The sequence below is a fragment of the Bufo bufo genome, chromosome 2 (assembly GCF_905171765.1).
Source record: "Bufo bufo chromosome 2, aBufBuf1.1, whole genome shotgun sequence".
Taxonomy (NCBI): Eukaryota; Metazoa; Chordata; class Amphibia; order Anura; family Bufonidae; genus Bufo; species Bufo bufo.
Genome location: NC_053390.1, coordinates 327,584,259 through 327,604,953, shown reverse-complemented (window position 1 = coordinate 327,604,953; position 20,695 = coordinate 327,584,259).

The window sequence follows — 20,695 nt, the reverse complement described above, 5'->3', positions numbered from 1 at the left end:
CATTGTGTTAAAACGCATCTGAATGCTCCAGACCAGCTAACTGCAAAAATTCAGCTTTTATAGAGGTGGTCACACGTACTGGTGATGAACAGTTAATCAAGGACATTTAATAAGCAGCACATGGCTGCTACTTACCCTCTTAATTGGAAGTAGTAAGGGTGTACTTAATTTTTCACACACAGCTTTGGCATTTTGGACTCGTTTTTGTTAAATAAATAATAACTGTTGTTTGTCAATTGTTGATCATTTGAGATTGTATTTACCTAATTTTAAGATTTTCCGACGACCAGATTTTTTAAATTATGCCCTGATACATAAAACTATAGAATTGAAGAGGATGTACTTTGTTTTTTCTTATAACTGTATATTAGTTTTATATGTTATCAGTAAAAACTGTCTCCCAGAAGTATTGTAGAAATGTACTTATTTTACTTATTCAGGTCTCATCAGGGAAAATGGCATTTCTATGTGGTGTTTGCAGTGGAGCTAACCTTATGCAATGTTACTGTGGTAAAGGAACTATTAGGTTTCATGTAATTGTAGAGGTACTATAGATGCATCTTGTATGTAAGTGCCATATGGTGGCCATAGTCTCCCAGATTCTAAATAAATTAATGAGGAATAAAATTGTGGCATTATTAATGGGGCTGTCCCATTACAAACACTTACGGTATCCACAATCCACAGTATAGGGGATTAAATAAATTCATGAGGAATAAAATTTTGGCGTTATTAATGGGGCTGTCCCATTACAAACAAGTACGGTATCCACAATCCACAGTATAGGGGATAAGTGTCTATATCTCGGGGGTCTAATTGATGGAGCCCCCATCGAGCACAAGAATAGGGGCCCTGTGCTAGCCCTTAGAATATGACTTAGGTGTACATATAAAAGTAGAATATGGCATGATTTTTCCCTTTCCTAAAAATGTGAACTTCACAAAAAATCCACCTGGTTCCACAAAACTTTAAAAAGACAAAACGAGTAAAAACAAGTAGCTCTATAAATGACTTTTCAATTGGAACAGAATCAAGTCCAAAGTTTCTCAGTCTATTGAATTACCTATGGTGATAAGATTATGTCCATGGGTATACTTGTGTGGGATACTCAGACGGTTGTGAGATGCAGCTGAGGCATTGTCTGTCAGGAATGCAGTTACACTGAATGACGTAAAAAGGACATTTGTGTCAGTATGGATGTTCTCTTCATTTACTATGCTATTATTCAGCTGTTTACACCATTCCTTATTTGCATAAAAGCAAGCTTGTGCAAATGTGTGTTTGCCATCAATACACTCCAGGTTGTTGGTGGAATTCTGCCAAGCTTTCTTTGCTCCACTAGCTCAAATGCATTCCCTGAAAGCCTGCTTTCATTGGCTGTTCATGATCACACAGAAGGGTCTCTGTAAGTGTGGTCTCCAATGATCAGCAGCTGCATGCTTTTTGTATAGAGGAAGCTTGTCATTTATAAGAGGCGAGAAGATGAGTGGGTGGCACCTCTGGCTGTTTTTCTTTTGCATCAGGCCCTTTTTTTTTTACTATGAAGGACCATGTCCTTAGTTGATGCTGTTCACAATTTACTTGCACTTGTGAAGGCCGTCTGACAGCTGCATAAATCACTGCTAGATACTGCTAATGGATTGCTTCATACGATTTTCTAGCAGACCACCCAAGCTCCGCTCAGAGGAGGCTGAGTCACTCCAGACTAACATACCAGCATAGTAATTCAAATCTCTTGACTTGTGCTATGTGTGATAATTAAAACAAACCCCTTTCCTTCATTGAAAAATACACATAAGTCCTCTTTATGGGTGATAAGTGTAAAAGTAAGTTAATATAAGATATTTTTCTATTCATTTTTTTGGGGAAGGGGCTTTCAAATGTAACCATGTATTAAAATCAATTGTGTATAATATATTTATAACTATTTAGACATAAATAACTTTTTTTTAAAATACTAGATAGAAGTAGATTTTCCAGAATTGTAATTATTTAAAAATAAAACGTAATAAAATCAAATTAGCATGTTTGGTACTCTATTACTAGTGTTGAGTAAATCGAAGTGAAACTAATTGAATTTGATCCGAATTTCAGGAAAGCATTGATTTGCCACGAATCCAAATTTTTTCCTAAAATGTGGTGCCCGGGCTTAGACATGCCCTACACCGAAGGACATGTTGACTAATCTCTCAATTTTAAAATCAGTTTGAGGGTTTAGTAAGACTGCAGAGTGCACCTGTCTTTGCTATTATTTTTGTTATATTGTTATATTGATTATGACATCCGCACTTGCTACCTTGTGTAGGATGTCTATTGTGGTACTTGTGGTTCGCCGCGGGCATCCTCCACCATATGCATTTTTGCTGGGGATCGCAATTAGCAACGGGCCACAAGTGCAGGATTTGCTCCCCTATATATATGCACGACTGCATGTGGGTTTGAGCACCTCCTGCTAATACCACGCTAGTCTTTTTAGTTTGTATATACTAAAATGACAGGAGCAGCATCAGCCAAACTTGAATTGTAATGATCTGACTGTAGTGTGCTGCCACACCAGAACATTATGACAAATGGCCCGTTACTTCTGCCCAAGTCTTGTGGTCACTATTCTGATGATGGCAATCTATTCTGATGCATCAGGCACCGGAATGTGGAAATCCTGGTTGATCCACGCCTGGTTAGTCGCTCAACATTTTATGTTGAAAGGCAAGTTCTCTTTGGGGTAACTATGTCCCTCGCTGCACTAAACAACTGCTCTGATGCCACACTACTGGCCAGGCAGGAAAGGTTGTTCAGGGCAAAAAGTTTAGCTGCCATGGGGATCTTGGATCTGGGGTGACACAATGCAGTCCAAGTATGCCACCACCTGCTCGTTCAGGTTCTGCTCCATCTCCTGCTGCTGGCTGGTTTCTTCAGTAGGCAGGTGAAGAAATGTGATCATCAGAGACTGGATATTCAAGTTACTGCTGAAGGAGCTGGTGCTGCTCCTGCCTCCCCCCCCCCCCCCCCCCCAGCAGTCATGGCAGTAAAGCGTGAGGGTAGAGGCAGCGCCAACTGACTACATAGGATGTCTTGATAGTAGTTGAGTTTATCTTCGCTCTCAGCAGGTGTAAAAAAGGCCCCCATTTTGGCCCAGTAGCGAGGGTCTAACATCGTGGAGAGCCAGTAGTCATCCCTCTGCTGAATGGTACGCAAGCAACTCACCATGCATGTGGCCATTTGCTCAAGGGACTCGGAGGGAATCCCGGCCTCCATCTCCACTCCATACTGTGTCATCTGCCTAATCTTCCTCATCGCCCTCCAGCTTCTCATACTTCTCCTTTCGTGCCACTTGTGCAGATAAACCATCTATTTCTGTATACATTGCTTGTATGTATCTTCATGTATATGTATCTTCCTCCTCAGGCCAGTTCAGTCCCCACAGGGCTCAGGTGGCTGTGAGATGTAGGGCCATGTCCCCTGTCCCCCAGATTTATCAGCATCTGCGCCAGGACATGAAGGAGTGAAATCACATCATATCAAACTATTACCAAATATGCAGAAATGACAAATCCAATGGTGCTGTCACTCGTAAACAACATCACATTTGAAAATTAACAGAGGCTTACAGGCAAGATTATAGGTCTTGTAGGGCAAATGTGATAAAGTAAAAAAAGATAACTTTGTTGCCAATAACTCACATGTTAAATCCTGCTGCTCCAGCATCAACACTCCAGTGGTCCCTGCCAATCTTTTTCTACTTTTCCTGCCGTCATTGATGGGTTGCAATGGTCATAGACCACTGGTTTGGCAGGGGCTTTAGCAGGTGAGCATTGGTTATTTATTTATTTATTTATTTATTTATTTATTTATATTTTATGTATTGCGTTGCTTGCACGTTTCTTGTATTCAAATTTTGGACAACCCCTTTAAGGCTACTTTCACACTAGCGTTCGGGTGTCCGCTCGTGCGCACAGTTTGAAGGGGCTCACGAGCGGCCCCGAACGCACCCGTCTGGCCCCAATGCATTCTCAGTGGAGGCGGATCCACTGAGAATGCATCCGCCTGCCAGCGTTCAGCCTCCGCTCCGCTCAGTGAGCGGACACCTTGCAGCGTTCAGGTGTCCGCCTGGCCGTGCGGAGGCGAGCGGATCCGTCCACACTTACAATGTAAGTCAATGGGGACAGATCTGCTTGAAGATGACACTATATGGCTCAATCTTCAAGCGGATCCGTTCCCCATTGACTTTCAATGTAAAGTCTGAACGGATCCGCTCAGGCTACTTTCAGACTTAGAAAATTTTCTAAGTAATAATGCAGACGGATCCGTTCTGAACGGATGCAAACGTCTGCATTATCGGAGCGGATCCGTCTGATGAAACATCAGACGGATCCGCTCCGAACGCTAGTGTGAAAGTAGCCTAAAGAGGACTGAGCATTTCTCTTGACATCCTGTTTTAGTAAATATAAATGGTCTTCATAAAATAACTATTCTAGCGGTGGAAGCACCAGTGGAAAGGTGCCCAGCTGTCAAGTTACTCATAAATATCCAGGAGGAATAGCCCAACATCTAGTTATGATAAAATAAAAGCTGAAGAATTTCATGGGCCATACAAGTGCAGCGTACTCAAGTTGTGTGCAGTAGGTGTTTCTGGGTGATGTAGTGCAATATACACTAACCTGGTACAGCTGACTCTCTGCAAGGGCAGGTATAGGTAGAAATAGTTCGTGACGCCAGTGCCAAGTAAACGGTGGCACGCCGTTTGCGGATGCAGGAATAATTTGAGGAAACGTGGTGTTAAAACAGAACTTCAACTTTTAGTAGTTTGCAGGCAGAGACAATATTGGAAACGCAGTTCCTCAGCATACAGTCGATTTTGCAATTCGGTCGATGCAGGCAATTCAGTACAGCAGGGTAATTACAGAGTGTTGAACACAGGACTTGCAGCAAAGGAGCTTGCACTCTAATTCTGTCTGATCCTGGAATACAGCATATCTTCACCAAGGCCCATTAACCTAGTTCTGGCTTTATCTCCTTGGCTATAGCTTTAATAAGTACCTCCTCTGTCTTTCTGAGTACCTCTTGCTTTCCTGATCTTTGCCTCTGTCTCTCTCAGCTTCTGGAAACTTCCTCAGGCTCTAGAAACTTCTGAGCTGTGGTCTAGACTGACTTCTGCACTCCACACTAGATCAGGTTACACTGACTTTCCCTTCCTTGTCTGGCCCTTATATAAACTAGGGCTCCCTAGCTCCCTCTAACGCCTAAGAGCTGGAATGACACCCCTAGCCGGCCTGTAAGTGCAAGTTTCAGTGACAGGGAAATACACACATTACATTACATTTTATAAAACTGGCATACAACAATTTCCCCATAATTAGGAGGGACGACAGCACACCAAGTGACACTTTGGTAGTGACGGGTATTACAACTCCCGTACACTACATACCCCACTGCTTTAAGCTGAGTACGACCTCGTACTCCATCATGGGTCTCCCAACTGGAATCTCTACCTGAAATAGAAAATAGAGACATGCAGGCATACATACATGTAATTCATCTGCATTTACATTTACATCAGGTCCAATTGGCAAAAGTGAAGTGTGGTGACAAGGGGCGTCGTTCTCTTCTCTCAGGATAGTGAATGGAACTGGGGCGCTGACCTGGCACAGCGTAACATTAGAACCAGGATAGTCCATGACAATGAATAAGTCCATGATAAAACAGTAAAATGGATAAAACAGTATAAAAGTTCTTGGAGGCTCAAATAACAAACATGAGTCCGTACCCAGGTTATTTCTTATTAATCACAGAGGCTCTCATGCGGTGGAGTCCATCTCTGGGCACATTTCCTTAGTATGAAGTTGCACAATAAAATGACAGCATAATAACGGAACTACCCAGGGGTTTCCTGTGGGTGTAGCACAGGCAAGGGCTCACGTGGGGGAGTCCATTCTTGCGCACAAATGTCCAACAAGGTATTGCCCGTGGCAACTGTTTGGGAGGAGACACCACCAGAATAATCAAAGTCTCCTAAACGGACTGGTGGGCGTCCCCTGGTCATCCGGGTAGACCTTCTCAAAACAGGGGTCTCCTCTTCCCTTAGCAACGAGGTAGAAGGGAGAGGAGCAACAGGAGGGTCTCCATCCGTGAGACCTCGGTCAGGAACAACTGGAACAACAGGAACAACAATATCCACGAGAGGGGGAACTGGATCCGGAGCATCTTGCACCGGCTCTTCTGGAGGTGAAGACGCAATAGGTGCCGGAGCAGGCACCAGCAAGTTCAACCAAGGTGTCAGAAGCCAATGCATGGGATCAGCGTCATACCTTAGGTCACTGACAGCCTGCATAGGATCATCGGGCTGTATTGCTGACTCTGACACAGGATATTCAGATCCGGAACTCTCGGCACTAGGTTCTGGTGTCAGGCAGAGCTTCAACCGGTTTCGGTGTACAATTTGGGATCCCTTGTCTTCCCGGGTGATCTCATAAGTGTGAGTTCCAACATTTGGGATTGCAGTGACAACATAGGGACTTCGCTCCCACTTACTGTCCAATTTGCTGGTACGACGGTTATTCTTTAACCATACCACGGCCCCTATGGTCAAGGGTTCTGCATGGGCTGCCTGATCATAGTCTCTCTGCTGTCGGTCTCTAGCAAGGTCCATACGTTCCTGAACAATGGCTTTGGCTGCATCTAATCGCCTTTGGTGCTCAGCAACCCAGTCGGTGTTAGGTAATGGGTTAATGCAATCAGGCACATGTATGTCCAATGAATGATCAGCAGGCAATGTCCCTTGGCGCCCAAACATCAAATAAAAGGGGGTATACCCGGTGGAACAATGTATGGTATGATTGTATGTGAACATGAGCTGTGGCAACAGACTGGGCCAATCTCCTCTGTTCTCAGGAGGCACGGCCCTCAGCATCTCTATCAAGGTCTGATTCATTTTTTCACATAATCCGTTACCTTGAGGATGGTAGGCCGTCGTCCGGATCTTCTTACAGTTGTGTAAGCGGCACAGTTCATGGAACAGATGGGACTCAAAAGCAGGTCCTTGATCGGTGAGGATCTTTTCTGGACATCCATAGGGCAGGAGGAAGTGCTTCCAGAACATTTCGGCTGTAGTCTTGGCTGTCTGGTCTCTCACAGGCACTGCTACAACAAACTTTGTGAAATGGTCAATAATAGTCATGGCATAAGCATACCCTGAGCGACTAGGCTCCAGTTTTACATGGTCGATGGCGACAAGTTCAAGAGGACGGGTACTTACAATGGGTCTCAGTGGTGCCCTCTGATCATGGTGCTCACTCCGTTTCAAGGCACAGGCTACACACTCTCGACACCACTTCTCCATGTCTTCTCTCATGCCTACCCAGTAAAACCGCTGGCGGATAGTAGCTTCAGTCTTTTGGACCCCAAAGTGACCGGATTGATTGTGGTACATCTCCAACACCATACCTGCATCTCGTCGGGGTATGAGAATCTGGTGTACTCTTTCGTTGGACACTGGGTCTAGGCTTCTCCGTAGCAATAGGCCCTTTTGTATGAAGAGTTGATGGCGCTGTCTCCACAGTTTGATGAGCTCAGGATCTGCACTCTTACGCCGGATCCTCTCAGGGGCTCTGCCACTAGTAATGAAGTCCAACAACTCACCCAGCACTCTACTTTCAGACTGTAGTTTCACCCACCTTTCTTCTTTAGGTTCAGGCCTACTGGAGGGTGAAGGAACTGCAGCTCTGTTATTGGTAGCTCGAGCCTGATCCTGTTGAGCAAATTTGTTATAGAAAGCCGGCATCTCTACATCTTCCCAAGCATCTCGCACATCATCAGGAGCTGTCTCTGTGGGAAGCCTGGATAAAGCATCAGCGTTATCATTAGTACGTCCAGCACGATACTTTACAGAGAAATTATAGTTGGCAAGGCGAGAGGCCCATCTCTGCTCCAAGGCCCCCAATCTAGCTGTATTGAGATGTGCCAGAGGGTTATTGTCAGTGAATGCAATGAACGGGGTGGCGGCTAGATAATCCTTGAATTTTTCTGTCACCGCCCACACTAATGCCAGGAACTCTAGTTTGAAGGAACTATAATTCTGGTCATTTTTCTCAGCTCCTTTCAGGGAGCGGCTTGCATATGCTATCACTCTCTCTTTTCCCTCTTGGATCTGGGCTAACACAGCTCCCAGGCCTCGCTTGCTAGCATCAGTATAGAGATGGAAGGGCTTGCTATAATCTGGATAACCTAACACTGGAGGCTCGGTCAGTTTCTTTTTTAGCAATTGGAACGCTATCTCTCTTTTCTCATTCCACTCAATGGGCACAGGAGTTCTAGGACTCTTTTTGGGTTGCCCCCTCAAGAGTTCCTGGATAGGATCAGCTATTTGAGCAAAATGGGGGATGAAACGTCTATAGTAGCCGGCAAAACCAAGGAAACTCCTCACCTCTTTGACGGTAGTAGGAACCGGCCAATTACAGACAGCTGCCAATTTATCAGGGTCAGGTTGCACTCCCTCTCCGCTTACTATATGCCCCAGGTATCTTACTGCAGGTTTGAGCAGGTGACACTTGGATGGCTTTACCTTCAAGCCATATTTGATAAGGATTTCAAATACTTCTGCCAAATGTTTCAGATGGTCCTCATATGTTTTTGAGTACACAATGACGTCATCAAGATACAGCAGCACTGTTTCGAAGTTTTTGTGACCCAAACACCGTTCCATTAGTCTCTGGAAAGTTCCTGGGGCATTACATAGCCCGAACGGCATACAATTGAATTCGAACAGGCCCATGGGAGTAGTAAAGGCAGTCTTTTCTCTATCTGCAGGGGCCATGGGTACTTGCCAGTAGCCACTGGTCAAGTCCAATGTGGAGAAATAGGCAGAGGAGCCCAGAGCAGTTAGTGACTCCTCAATGCGGGGCAGTGGGTATGCATCTTTGTGGGTTATTTGATTAATTTTCCTATAATCCACACAGAAACGGATACTACCGTCCTTCTTCTTTACAAGAACCAGGGGTGCAGCCCACGGACTACGGCTGTCCCGGATCACATTAGAGTCTTTCATTTCTTGGATCATTTCCTTTACAGTCTGATATGAAGTAGGTGGTAAGGGTCTGTATCTCTCCTTGATAGGAGGATGAGAGCCAGTAGGTATGGTGTGTTGTATGACACTAACCTCTCCATAGTCAGTAGCATGCTTACTGAAGGCCTGGTGGTGCTCCTTGACAAGCTGTAGAATCCCTTCTTGTTGATGTTGGGGGGTAGTCTCGTCCCCTACATGGAGCTCTTCCCACCAGGGCACTTGTGGCTGGGTCACCGGCGAACATCTGCTGTCTGCAGCTGGCGGCTTTTCTGTCACTGGAAGACGAATGATGTCTTGGAAGGACACCTGGGACAGCTGGGCAACAGGGCAATGCTTAGTAAGCGCAACAGGATGATTACTCAGATTAATCAGACGGACAGGTACTTTACCTTGGGAGACGTTCACCAGGCACTTGGCAGCTCTCACATAAGGATAATCCTCCATCTGGAGTGGTTCCACCAGGGCTGGATAATCTCGGCCTTCGACTCCCAGGACAGCACGACACCACAAAAGAGTTTGAGAATTAGGAGGCAAAGTCACAGGCTTAATATCACGGATCCTGGCAGTACAAATTTCTCCTTTCCCATTAGCAAACCTCTGCTGGGCACTTAACACAGTGATAGTCTTTTGAATCACCCTCCTGGATGCAGAGGAAGCAGTGGGCAAAGTCTGATGTAATACAGCAAGTATTTCTGAATAACAGTTTTTGAAGACATTGGTGCCTAGAATGACAGGATGTCCTCCTCTGTCACCGGCCTGTACTACGATCACTCCCTGTTGAGGCAGGGTTACTTCTCCCACCTGCAGGGTGGGTTCCCAGTATCCATGAACCTTTACTGGTTTGCCATTGCTGGCGATAATTTCCACCCAGGATTCAGGCGGTTGGGTCAACTGGTTGGTGTCCCAGAACTTTTCAAATGCAGGCAGCTGAATAGTAGTGACCTGAGACCCAGTATCTAATAGGGCTTCAAAGGGGATCCCGTTGATCTCTATATTGATTTTAGGATGGGATCCTACATAACGTGGCATCCAATTTGGATCCTCTGGACCTAGTGTTCTACCTCCCGAGGGTTGGTCCTCAGCCTCAGGGGTTGCCCGTTTAACTGCCAGCACGTGGATTCTGTGTGTCCCAGCTTTTTGCAGTATGTACACACGGGCTTCTTGCGACCTCTATTACGCCTCCCAGGATCCCTGGGGTGAGTCTCTTGGTATGGAGGTGGGAACGGCCTAGGAGATGACAGGAATTCTTCATCTAGCATTATGGGTTTTTCCCATTCCTCTATTTTTCTGCACACTTTCTCTAGACTTTTAGTGAGGTGATTTACTTGCTCTGTCAGCATGGCAATAGTATCAGTAGCTGACACTTGAACAGCTTGGCCGGCCTCAGCTCGGTTAGTGACAAGCGGTTTTGGCTTGCAGGCTGATGACTCAGATAGGGCGCTCAACTCAGGAGATACTGTGGACCCCAGAATTTTTATAGCCAGTTCTTTAAAGTCCAGAAAGGCACTGTTAGGGTGCTGGGCGGACAGCATCTTTAACTGGGTCCTTATTTGTTCACTAGACACCCCGTTGATAAATTGTTCCCTCAGGGTCTGGTCCCGGTTATCAGCCTCTTTGGGATCTATCTGGATTACAGCCCCTAAAGCCTCCTGAAGTGCTAGGGCAAAGTCACGGAGGGACTCACCGGACTTCTGTTTCTTGCCAAAGAAGTGCATCTTTATCTCTGAGGCAGTCCTAGTTTCAAAAGTGGCTCTGAGGCGGGTGAAGATCTGTTCTAGAGTACTCCGCTCAGTAGCAGGCCATGATAACACTTCCCTGCGGGCAGCTCCCTCCAGTTGCGCCAGCATGATTTCCATTTGCTGGTCGGCATTTATAGGGTACAATCGGAATAGTGCCAGCAACTTTTCTTTAAAGTCCCTTAGGGTATGGGTCTCTCCCCTGTAGCGGGGGAACCATGGGGCCCCGAAATAGTAAGGCATGGTAAAGGGCATCATGCTGGGGGCTGTAGGATGATTAGGAGCCGCAAGCTCTCCCGGGGCCGGCTGCTCAGGCACTCCTGGCTCTGACATGGTAGTCTATTGAGAGGTGGCCGCTGGCGACTAAAGTGGCCGGTACACTCCCCTTCCCTCCGGTTACAAATGCTTACCGGTATCGCTGGTCTTGCGCAGGCCAAGTCTCGCGAGATTCCGGACGTCCTGAGACCGCGGTGACGCAGGAGAAGCAGGGCCGCAGCGGTGCGATGATGAAGAGGGGCGGGACTCTCTGTGTCTTTGCAGGGATCCGCCCACGAATGTCCTCAGCGGCGCGGGAAACTTTACTCCAGGCAGCCGGTGGCCATCTTTAGCAAAACGCTGTCCATTCACTGACAGCAAGCAGGATTGTAAAAAGTCCACAAAACCACACTCCAATGCGGCGATTTTCTTCCTCTGGGTAGCGCAACACTGCACAGCGCTTTTTAGAGGTTTTTGGTACACTTTGGGTACGATTTTCAGTCCACAAAGTCCACTTGAATAAAACAGGAAAATTGTCACTTTGGTCACAGGGCAACTGTATAAGGCACAAAGTTCACGCTTCTTGCACTAGAAAGCGTGCGTATCCTGTTCGTGGAACGCCAAAAGAGAGGTGCAGCGTACTCAAGTTGTGTGCAGTAGGTGTTTCTGGGTGATGTAGTGCAATATACACTAACCTGGTACAGCTGACTCTCTGCAAGGGCAGGTATAGGTAGAAATAGTTCGTGACGCCAGTGCCAAGTAAACGGTGGCACGCCGTTTGCGGATGCAGGAATAATTCGAGGAAACGTGGTGTTAAAACAGAACTTCAACTTTTAGTAGTTTGCAGGCAGAGACAATATTGGAAACGCAGTTCCTCAGCATACAGTCGATTTTGCAATTCGGTCGATGCAGGCAATTCAGTACAGCAGGGTAATTACAGAGTGTTGAACACAGGACTTGCAGCAAAGGAGCTTGCACTCTAATTCTGTCTGATCCTGGAATACAGCATATCTTCACCAAGGCCCATTAACCTAGTTCTGGCTTTATCTCCTTGGCTATAGCTTTAATAAGTACCTCCTCTGTCTTTCTGAGTACCTCTTGCTTTCCTGATCTTTGCCTCTGTCTCTCTCAGCTTCTGGAAACTTCCTCAGGCTCTAGAAACTTCTGAGCTGTGGTCTAGACTGACTTCTGCACTCCACACTAGATCAGGTTACACTGACTTTCCCTTCCTTGTCTGGCCCTTATATAAACAAGGGCTCCCTAGCTCCCTCTAACGCCTAAGAGCTGGAATGACACCCCTAGCCGGCCTGTAAGTGCAAGTTTCAGTGACAGGGAAATACACACATTACATTACATTTTATAAAACTGGCATACAACAATTTCCCCATAATTAGGAGGGACGACAGCACACCAAGTGACACTTTGGTAGTGACGGGTATTACAACTCCCGTACACTACACAAGTAGTTACTAAAACAGACCTGTCAGGAGAGGTGATAGGTCCTCTTAAAGCTGCAGGCAAAAAGAACATACTTGTCTAAAAGTATCTCAATTCTATTAAAGTGTTTTTACTTTAATTTTATTTTTCTAGGGAATAGAGGGCATTATTTTAAAGACAGCAGACCGTAAGTACTGTTTATGGTGTTTTGTAAGTACCATCAAAGACGCCATTAAACATTCGTAATTTTTTTTATTCTTCCTACACATCCTGTTTTAGCAAAACTATAAGAAAAAAATGTGTCTGTTATTTTTTCACCAGATATAGCACCACTGTTGTCCATCAGCTGTATCTGGTATTGCAAGTGATCTTTTTATTTCTAATCCCATACAACCCATTTAAGTTATTGAAATATAAAAGTACTTTCAAGTTTACGTTTATAGCTGGAGGAACACATTATTTGGTGATGGTATTTTGACAAATATTAATACTTGGATACACTAGAATAGCTTAATATGGTACAAACATTATGATGAATATAGGAAAGAATGAAAATGGAAAATCACAGATTGGAATAAAGTATAAAATATCCTAGATTTTCTTAAAATGTTTGTACTTGTGTTATCAGAACTCATAACTAGAGATTAGCAAAGTTATCAAAAATTCAATTTGGCTGCTTCACCGAAGTTCGTAAAGAAATTCAATTCATTCCAAATTACTTTGTCACTAGTGCCTGCAGCCTATCAGAGGCCGGCGCAGGCGGCGCGATGATGTCATCGTGCCGCCTGAACCGTACAGCGCGGGACACAGGCCGGAAGAGGCATGCATCGCATCGCTGAGGTAAGTATGTTTTTTTTTTAAATATATATATATATACACAATACTTTTACTGGCACATGGGGGGGGGGGCTGTTATTGCTGGCACATGGGGGGGGGCTGTTATTGCTGGCACATGGGGGGGCTGTTATTGCTGGCACATGGGGGGGCTGTTATTGCTGGCACATGGGGGGGCTGTTATTGCTGGCACATGGGTGGGCTGTTATTGCTGGCACATGGGGGGGCTGTTATTGCTGGCACATGGGGGGGCTGTTATTGCTGGCACATGGGGGCTGTTATTGCTGGCACATGGGGGGGCTGTTATTGCTGGCACATGGGGGGGCTGTTATTAATACTGGCACATGGGGGGGTATTTTGGTGATGGTATTTTGACAAATATTAATACTTGGATACACTAGAATAGCTTAATATGGTACAAACATTATGATGAATATAGGAAAGAATGAAAATGGAAAATCACAGATTGGAATAAAGTATAAAATATCCTAGATTTTCTTAAAATGTTTGTATTTGTGTTATCAGAACTCATAACTAGAGATTAGCAAAGTTATCAAAAATTCAATTTGGCTGCTTCACCGAAGTTCGTAAAGAAATTCAATTCATTCCAAATTACTTTGTCACGAATCGTATTCCATTGTATGTAGCGGACACAATGACAGGAAACGGCGATTATGCCGTCCCCGGTCATTGAATCCCTCAGATGCCACGTTCCACGCTAATCGTGGCATCTGACAACCACATTAAGGCCTTTCAGGGGTTAATCAGGGGTAAAAAAACAAAAAATACATACTCACCTCATCCATTTGCTTGCAGACAAGCCATATCGGCCATCTTGATTGAAGAAAATGTGCCAAATCTTGCGTGCCCTGACGTGATGACATCATCATGTCATCACGCTGGCCGTGCGTGGTGACATCATCACCAATTACATCATTGTGCCCAGCCAGCACTGACGTGGTAATGTCACACATCAGTGCGTGTGAGATTTGGTGCGTTTTCTTGAATCGAGATGGCCACAACAGTCCCATCACGAGCAAATGGATGAGGTGAGTATGTATTTTTTTGTTTTTTACTGCCACTTCAGGAAAAAGTGATTTGTTACTGACGAAATGCAAGGAAATTCGGATTCATGATGAATCAAATTTTTCCTGAAATTCAGATTGAAGTCCACTTTGTTAACCTCGATTTGCTCAACACTACTCATAACAGTGGCGGATCCAGGGGGGGGGGCAACGGGGCAATTGCCCCCCCCCCCGAGCTGGCGGCGGTGGGGCACAGGGAGATGAGCGCTTCCATTGTGGAAGCGCTCATCTCCATAGTCATCTGTATCGCTGTCCTCAGGACAGCGATACAGATTACTGTGCTGTGGGGCAGGGGAGGGAGAGGCGTGTCCCTTTCCCCTCATCTGATAGGCTGCAGGCACTAGTGCCTGCAGCCTATCAGAGGCCGGCGCAGGCGGCGCGATGATGTCATCGTGCCGCCTGAACCGTACAGCGCGGGACACAGGCCGGAAGAGGCATGCATCGCATCCAGGGCCGGCGCCTCCAGTAAGGCGAACTAGGCAGTCGCCTAGGGCGCCACATAGCAGGGGGCGCCCGCCGCGATTTAAAAAAAAAAAAAAAAAAAAAAGAAGTTGGTTAGAACTAACATAACAGTGGCGGCCGGCGGCGCCCCTCATGCTGCGCCGCCAGAGCGGCTGAGCGCTCTAAAGAATCCCGGCGGGCGGGCGGCGGCGGGCGGCACATGTCAGACAGGCAGCGCACACAGGCAGCAGGCTGCGCACTGCGCAGCACTGGGCTGAGCCGGCGCCTGCTGACTCCTGACTGTGACAGTCTGTGACTGAGCGCTGCTGCCTCAGTAAAGCCGTGGGGGCGGGGGGGGGGGGGGGGGGGGGGGGGGGGGGGGGTCTGACGTCCTGACTCTGAGTGACTATTCTAAGTTCTAACTGCTGCTAGCTTATGCCGGCTTACCTGGCTTCAGGCTGCAGTGCAGAGGGTGGAGCGGAGGCGGAGCTCTGCTGACTTTGGAGCTAATGAGGGGTGGAGCGAAGGAGGAAGAAGAGAAGGCGGCAAGGCCGCACACTCAGCAGCCCAGCAGCCACAGTGGCCCACCACCAGCAATTTTCCTCCCCCGACCCCCAGTGCGGCAGTGCAGTCGTGCAGTGCCTGTGCCTTCTGGGACAGAACTAGAAGTGGGCTCCTAGCCTCCTACCTGCCTGGATTGGAGTGCAGCCTGCAGGTGCAGCTGCTTTCTTCTTCCCCAGGACCCCAGCCAGGGCGACATTCCTGAATGGTGTACGTACCGTGTTTGTCTCCAGTCCCCAGAGCCCGACCAAGAGCCAGACTGCAGCCAGAGACCAGCTCATCTTATTGTCCTGGACTGGTAAGTAGTCAGTAGACAATGCAATATGTTTATTATTTACTGTATTTTTTGCCTTATAAGACGTACTTTTCCCCCCAAAAGTGGGGGGAAAATGGACGTGCGTCTTATAAAGCGGATTGGGGATACTTCGCTGGCCGCTATGCTGCACAGCGCGGCCAGCGAAGTATCAGTGTGGAGGGAGGAGGTGGGGAAACTCATGGCGGGGCCCGGTGCAGTGACTCTACTCTAATACACCAGGCCCCGCAGCTGTTAAGTACATTCAATCCGAATGGGTCCGCAATTACTGTACTGTACTTACTGTAGTACCTTATGTATAGCAGTATAATGGCGCAGACCAGCAGCTCGCTCGGTCATGCGCCGCCTGCCGCAGCTCCCTCCTCATGCGCCGCCTGCCCGTCTGCCTGTTCATTCATAAAGTGAGATAAGCAGGCAGGCGGCGCATGAGGAGGGAGCTGCCAGTCTGCGCCGTCTTAATGCTATACATAAGGTACTACAGTAAGTACAGTACAGTAATTGTGGACCCATTCGGATTGAATGGACTTAACAGCTGCGGCGGGACCCAGTGTATTAGAGTAGAATCACTGCACCGGGCCCCACCATGAGTGTCTCCGCCTCCTCCCTCCACACTGATGCATCTGATGGGGGATCTGTAGATGACACTTATGGGGATCTGTGGATGACATAAGTGTCATCCACAGATCCCCTTCCCCCATAACAGTGAGTCATCCACAGATCCCCCCCATAACAGTAAGTCATCCACAGATCCCCCCCATAACAGTGCGTCATCCACAGATCCTCCCCATAACAGTGCGTCATCCACAGATCCCCCCCATAACAGTGCGTCATCCACAGATCCCCCCCATAACAGTGCGTCATCCACAGATCCCCCCATAACAGTGCGTCATCCACAGATCCCCCCCATAACAGTGCGTCATCCACAGATCCCCCCATAACAGTGCGTCATCCACAGATCCTCCCCATAACAGTGCGTCATCCACAGATCATCTGATAAGGGGGGGGGGGGGGGGGCGGCAATTTTTATCTTGCCTAGGGCGGCAAAAATCCTTGCACCGGCCCTGATCGCATCGCTGAGGTAAGTATGTTTTTTTTTTAAATATATATATATACAATACTTTTACTGGCACATGGGGGGGGGGGCTGTTATTGCTGGCACATGGGGGGGCTGTTATTGCTGGCACATGGGGGGGCTGTTATTGCTGGCACATGGGGGCTGTTATTGCTGGCACATGGGGGGGCTGGTTTTGCTGGCACATGGGGGGGCTGTTATTAATACTGTCACATGGGGGGCTGTTATTAATACTGGCACATGGGGGGCTGTTATTAATACTGGCACATGGGGGGACTGTTATTAATACTGGCACATGGGGGGCTGTTATTAATACTGGCACATGGGGGGTCTGTTATTAATATTGGCACATGGGGGGGCTGTTATTACTGGCACATGGGGGACTTATTACTGGCACATGGGGGGCTGTTATTACTGGCACATGGGGGGCTTTTATTACTGGCACATGATTGGGGGGGTTGCTCTTGTTACTGGAACATTATTGGGGGCACTATAGGGGCATCTACTGAGGCCACAAAGAAGGGGTATTTTATATTGGGGGCTCTGTACAGTACAATTTTATACTGGGACACATTATGGTGGGTACTATGGGGAAGGGGGGAGAGGAGTACTATGGGGTTATCTACGGGGGCACTAAGAAGGGGTATTTTATACTTCCAAATTATGGGGGACACTGAGGGCATCTACTGGAGCATTTTATACTGGTACATTATGGGGGGTACTAGGAGGGTGTGGAGCACTATGGGGGCATTTACTGGGGGCACTATATAGGGGTATTTTATACTGGCACATTATGGGGGCACTATGGGGACATTAGCTCACCTGGGGCATTACAAGGGGGTATGTTTTGCACATTATAAGGACAATTATTTCTACTGGGGGGGCATTATGGTGGGCTTTATTACTCCCTCATCGTATGACCCCCTAGTGGCAGCACCAGCCTCCCCCTGCTCTGCTATCCCTCTGCCCCTTCTCCAAATCCTTATTATGAAATCTTTCTCATTAGGATAAAACACATCAGCTCCGCCAAGCCCCCCGGTCAAAGTGTTGAAGTGGCGTCAAACGAAGTAATTGTAAGTTTTCATGTGGAATATGTTTGTTATACACATATAGCCTACACTGTGCCACACAATATACAGTATACCTCTACACTGTGTAGTCTGTTCTATAAGCACCAAGCACCATTGTTTTGTGTAGGCGGACAGAAAATAATCTGGAAGTGCCCCTCCCGAGACCAGGCTCTGGATTCGCCACTGACTCATAACCAATTATTCAAAAGGAATCTGTAACCACGATCTTAGACTCATATTTGCAGTAATACATGAGACTCCAAATCACTATTTTATGTTCTCATACTGCCCCCTGTTCCTCTATTGTCAGCACCTAAAGCTGCACTGATATACACAGTCCAGCCTGCTATGCCATTCTAACATAATGGAGAGGGCTCCGGTGCTTGTGCCCAGCAGTCCTGACAATGTATTTCAGTGCAGCTTTGAGCACTGACAGTAGGAGTAATGGGGTAAGGGGGAAAGGAGGAAGATTGCCGGTCCCTAGGCCACTCCTCCAGTGATCCCTGCTGGACCGTCACCCGGTACAGCCGTCCTTGGCCCCAGAACACCCACTCGAGGTCTGAGTCCGAGGGCGGCAGTGCCGCTTGCTCCTTTAGAGCATTCAGCCACTAACGCCACCTGAAACCCCTGATCGGACGTGGCCAGAATAGATGAGACTGCCACGTCCTCTCTCAGGTCCCCGGGCCTCCATCTGACTTGGCAGCCACTTGGTCGGAAGGGGAAAGCCATCAGTCCTCTGAGGGGCCCCCAGGGCCCCAGCACTCCCACTACGCGTGACAGAAGCTATGGCCACTGCCACCGCTGGTAGTGCCTGCTTCCCCTCAGCTCCTGACCAAGTCGCCAGTCCAGAAGGGACTAACCTGGCCCTCTGACATTCCAGTTGAGGAGGAACCCTGCAAGGCGAGGGGGAGTGCATCCAAAGCTCCCCAAGGAGCCAGTTGCCGGAGGTGAGGTCAGCTTGGTACAGTTTACACATACACATTCTGTCCACACGGGCACATAGCAGGTGAAGAGCAGGTGAGAGCCGTTTCATCTTTTTTGCTGTGGATAAAATCCCTTAGGGCTCATAGCCCCATACCAGAATGCCGCAGGAAGATGGTTCCGGGCCCAATTGATGCACCTGGGTTCTGGCTACAACTAGAGTACAAGCATGGTACTGTTATTTGGTTTCTGTGGGGAGATATGTATATCTCCCCTCCCGGGCATCCTAGCATCAAGCCAGGACGACGTTGATGTTTGGCTTTGCCCCAGGATCGCAAAAAGATAACCAAATTATGCCTGGGATGGATGGACGATTCATAATTCCTTATGAAATGTAGATGCCAACATGTCTGGGAGGTATCATTGATCCTGGGCAAGGGCTAAGACCTCCTGCTGGGGGTTTTCCTGCAGGATTAGCTTGCCTCCAACCTGGCTGGTTGAGGTGGGACGTTATCTACCTGGGGCCTCCTTGAAGCCTGGACCCCTGGAGATTCCTCCCTTGCTTGCTGACAGCAGATGGCTGGGGGGTGAGCACATATTTTGCATGTACACTGACTGTGTACATGCCAAAAGGTGAATCAAATGATAATCAGGGCTGCCAATAAATGATAATCCATATTCCTTACAGGTGGAATCTGATTGGTTGCTATGGGCAACTAAGTCAGTTCCATTTTACACCAATTTGATGTGTAATGCAAGGGTCATTCCGTTGCATTACACATCTATTACAGTAATTACAGTTCTTTTTACACATGGGCACTTGAAGCAACCTAAAATAGATGCTATGTATAGAACGTCCCTTCTAACTTTGTTTACAGTTTACAGTTTACATTATGGTAATTTAATAAAGAAATTAATTTGGGAGAACAATTTTTATGCAGTTTTTCTCCAGGCTAAACTATTTGACTCATCACCACAATAAAGTTGTTTTCTTGCTGAAGGTTTGGAATTAGTTACTAGAACACCCCAAATGTTTTCTGAGTGACTGTTGAATGAAATCCATCACTTAGATTTTTATAATAATACTATGATTAAAGTGCATTTCCACCAAACTTTGTCTCCTACTATTTATTTTATGTTCCGTAGAAAAACTCAGCTATTTATAACTATGTAAAAATATATCTCATCTTGGATAGCCTTATTCGAAGTTTAGTTTAAATACACTGAACAAAAATATAAGCGCAACACTTTCGGTTTTGCTCCCATCTTGCATGAGCTTTGCCGAGATAATCCATCCCATCTCACAGGTGTGGCATATCAAGGTGCTGATTAGACAGCATGAATATTGCACAGGTGTGCCTTAGACTTCCCACAATAAAAGTCCACTCTGAAATGTGCACAGTTTTGCCTTACTGGGGGGGAGTCAGAAAACTAGTCAGTATCTGGTGTGGCCACCATTTGCCACGCAGTGCAACACATCTCCGTCGCATAGAGTTGATCAGGTTGTTGATTGTGGCCTGCGGAATGTTGGTCCACTCCTCTTCAATAGCTGTGCGAAGTTGAAGAATATTGTCAGGAACTGGAAAATGCTGTCTTATACGCCGATCCAGAGCATCCCAAACATGCTCAATGGGTGACATGTCCGGTGAGTATGCTGGCCATGCAAGAACTGGGATGTTTTCAGCTTCCAGGAAATGTTTACAGATCCTTGCAATATGGGGCCGTGCATTATCATGCTGCAACATGAGGTGATGGTCGTGGATGAATGGCACAACAATAGGCTTCAGGATCTCGTCATGGTATCTCTGTGCATTCAAAATGGCATCAATAAAATGCACCTGTGTTCATTGTCCATAACATACTCCTGCTCATACCATAACCCCACCGCCACTATGGTCCACTCGATCTACAA